We start from the raw sequence: 4,091 nt of genomic DNA, 5'->3' as shown, positions 1-4,091 counted from the left end.
TTTATTTCTACGGAACCCTTGAGACATATTCTACATCTTGTTTAATATTATTTATTCTAAATAATCTTTCGTCGAAAAGTCATTTTCGACCCCTATTATCTCTAAATTGACTAGCCTGGATCTACGGGCGTTAGAATTATCTCCCCCTTAGGATGATTACGTCCCGGAATCATCAACGAAACAGGACAGTATAATGAATCCATACGTTATCTATTCATCCTAGGTAATAATCATAACTTCCTTGTTTCTTCGAATGAGTATTTAACTCTTGGACTCCTTGACTGCAGGCGGTGCTCGATCTTGCGCTTGCTCCCTATCTCACATTAGACTCCAAATTATGACCTTCAAGTCGCATCTCGATCCTCACTGGATACGAACTTAAGATAAGTTATTTTATTACTACAATGGAACGATGTGTCATATTCTAATGACCTATCATCGTATGTTGCAACGCTTAGACCGAGGTCTCTTAGAGTCTTCCATAACAGACTATACCTTCCTTCATGTTCTATTATGATATAATCACATCTTAAAAGATAGCATTCCTATCTACAGGCAACTATTGTGATACGTCTACTGATCGCTTTGATTGTCTTTTACTTCAAGCTTCTAGATTAAGTCAGATGCTACATCAAACTTGGTTCTCTGAACCACGTAACATATTCATCTCAGTTGGACTCGATTTGATATGACCACTAGGGTCGGAATAACAATCATCTTCTTAGTCATTAACGAAACGATGGTAACGACATACTTGAACATTACTAGGACTAAATCGAATGCATGATATCTCCGTGTTATTAAGAAAATTTTAATGATAGAAACTTCCTTACATTTCCATATTCTGGTGAAATTATACTCAAGGTGACTATTAAAGATCAAGGTTTAATTAATTGTTAAAAATTAACGCCTATTAGCATTATACAATTCAATTTTTCATACATGTTGGACTAAAATACGTATCAAAATTTAACGGATATATATATATATATATATATATATATATATATATATATATATATATGGGTAAGATGCGTTGAGAACTTAAAGTTTCCCAAGAACCCGAGAACTAAAGGTGGAACGTTAGATAAAAATTAACTCATCAAGGACATGATCTTCATCTTACCATTTATTGCTTAATTTTTTGTGTTATTGCAACTATTTATAAAAAAAAGTATAAAATTAGAATAATAATCAAATTTTCGAATTTTTAATAAAAAATTGATTTAAAAAAATGCAGATTATTTAATTTTAATTAGAAAACATGAATTTTATTAAAAAAATTAATTTTTTTCAAACTGCAATTTTTTTTATAAAACAGTAAATTTTTAAACAGTAATTTAAAAAAAATGGAATATTTAAAAAAACTATAATTTTTTAACCAAAAAATCAACTTTTTAGATGTATATATGCATCTTTTTCACGTCGATATATGTATATATCTTATATACTATAATATTCGTAAGTAATCATAAAAAAACATTTTTATTTACTAATCTATAAACACAATAGTACAAGAATTTCATTGTATACAAAATAAATATTAAAAATAAGAAATGCTACAAAATTTATATGCGTTTTCAAGTCTTTATGTCAATATTTTCATATTTTCTTCAATTTATCACTTTTCACCTCATCTATATTTTCCACAAATTCTTCTAAAATCTACAAGAAAATTTGAAAAATAATTGATTAATGCAAGAACACTAACAAAAACACATATGTATATATCATGTAAAATTCACATGTGATTATATAATGTGATATTCACATGCTTTTAAGATTCAAATATGAAATTCACAAGACAAAATTTTATAAAAAAAAATAACGAAAAACATTTACACAAAGTGCATGTGTGTATATAAATGTAATTCATATGTGATTCACTTGTGATTTACATGTGAATCACATGCGATTTACTTGTGATTCAGATGTGAATCACATGTGATTCAGATGTGAATCACATATTATTCATATGTGGATCACATGTGATTTACATGTGAATCGCATGTGATTCACATGTGAATCACATCAGAATCACATGTAAATCAAATCACATGTGATTTATATGTGAATTACATGAGCTTTTTTTTATCTTGTTTCGTTTTTTATGGCTTTCATTTGAAAGATTAATGGAGAGTCTCTTAAATTTAATGATTGATGTGTTTACTTGCAATCACCTACCTTAGTATACTACTACCTCTGTTGAACAAAGCTATATTTGTATCTTGTATAACCTATATTTCACATAAATTTGGGGGATCATAAAGTAAAATCCATTGAACAATCTAAAAAATATATAGTTTACACTTATTTAGTATCAAGCAAGTAAAACATTGACATTGAAAACAAGTACCAATCAATGAATGGAATAAATAACTAGACACTAAAAAAATTGAAAACAAATAAAAGTCAAAGATATATACAAAGTATAACAAAAATATAAGCAAGCCAAAACAATGAAAAAACATAGAACAGGTAAATCAATCACAAACCAGCCCCAAACAATGAGGATTTCAGAAAGACCAGGAGCACAACAACACTAATATTGCAAGAAAGACAATTAACTTTGAAAAAAGCCAAATTAATGCAATGAATTTTGAGATAAACTAGCACAACAACAACAACAACAATCACCTACAATGACAATGAACTATGTCAGAAAACCATCAAGATGCAATGCACTTAACGAGCTTTAAGGATCAACATCATGTAATGTAATTTTCTGGAAAATACCTCCAGCAGCAACAATAAAAAGACCACCACAACTTAAACAAACGAATCAAGATCCTTGTAAATCACCACAACACTCAATCATATTATATGAAAATAGATAGACCAAATAGAAATAAAAACCCTCGTTTGCTACTTTTATGGATAAGAATAATTGCTAAATTTATATGTTTTCTTGAAATTTAAATTAGAAACAAAAGCTCAATGAATTAACAACAAATACCATTGTGCAGGACCTACTACATGTAACATATAGATAAAAAAAGCAATACCTTGTAGACGACAATTTTTTGAACGGTTAAGGAATGAAGAAAAATAGAATTAATTATTGTTTATCTCATTTTTCTCATAAGAATCTGCCTTTGAAATCGATCAAAGATCCTATAAAAAGAAGATGAGTGAAGCATAAGAGATCATAAAGGTATTCATCATAAGAATGATTCAAAAATATATGAAAGGCCACTTACCATGTTCTCGGGATGCACAACCTAGCATCTTCGTCAAATTAGCATCGATGTTATCCTCTTCAACTCGCCAGGATGTCGCCACTTTTAAATATGATCCATAATGTTTGATGTTAGATGAAATTAATTGTTTAAGTGATTGTTTATATCCTCTGATATGGAGACATCGTCACTTGATGATAGAGGTGATGAAATCTGGATCACTTGTGGATCCATATTTGAAGGTGGAATGAAGACGTCGAGGAAGAATGTGAGCATAGAGGTTAAACTGTATGGAGGCAATGTGACGACGGGATGAAGGATTAAGAGATGTTGGGAACGAGATCTGGAACGGTGATTAATTCTCAGATTAGGACGAAAATGGTGTCGATTTTGGGGGAAACCGGATCGATTGAGATCTAGCGTTGGAGAAGAAGGTTGTTAAGAAGAAGCATCAGAGAAGAAGGTCATCGGAGGGATGAGGGCAAGTCATGAATTTGAGAGATAAACCTAGAGAAAGAGGGAGAAGGGGAGAAGGATTGACATGAACGAGGGATTCAATTTGGGAAATAATTATGCTATTCCAAAAATGTCCCATGTTTAACTTTCATATCATACCCCTATGTTTTAAAAATTTTAAGTATTTACAAAAATATCACAACCCATCTTAACCATCTATTATTTTGATCGAATGGCCGTTGTTTAGTTCTCGGGTTCTTATGAATCTATAGGTTCTCAAATGATTCTTCCTCTCTCTCTCTCACTCTCTCTCTCTCTCTCTCTATATATATATATATATATATATATATATATATATATATATAGGTATGGCGAAATAGAATTGATTCTAAAAAAGGGAATAAGTTTTTTTCTTTTGGGGAAGAGAAAAAAGGGAAATAAGCTTATACACATGAT

At 30.2% G+C, this 4,091-nt stretch overlaps 1 long non-coding RNA gene across 1 annotated transcript; it reads right to left on the bottom strand.

The window, feature by feature from the left end:
* Positions 1-1,530: 1,530 nt before the first annotated feature.
* LOC145086447 (uncharacterized) lies at positions 1,531-3,741 on the bottom strand. Its single transcript, XR_013700458.1, has 3 exons — positions 3,201-3,741; positions 2,185-3,114; positions 1,531-1,665 (listed from the first exon to the last, which is right to left on the bottom strand). It is a non-coding gene; the product is annotated as an uncharacterized LOC145086447 (long non-coding RNA).
* Positions 3,742-4,091: the final 350 nt, after the last annotated feature.

This window comes from Lactuca serriola, chromosome 2 (genome assembly GCF_051521515.1).
Source record: "Lactuca serriola cultivar US96UC23 chromosome 2, Lser_US96UC23_V15, whole genome shotgun sequence".
Classification (NCBI taxonomy): Eukaryota; Viridiplantae; Streptophyta; class Magnoliopsida; order Asterales; family Asteraceae; genus Lactuca; species Lactuca serriola.
This window is presented reverse-complemented; position numbering and strand designations above follow the sequence as displayed.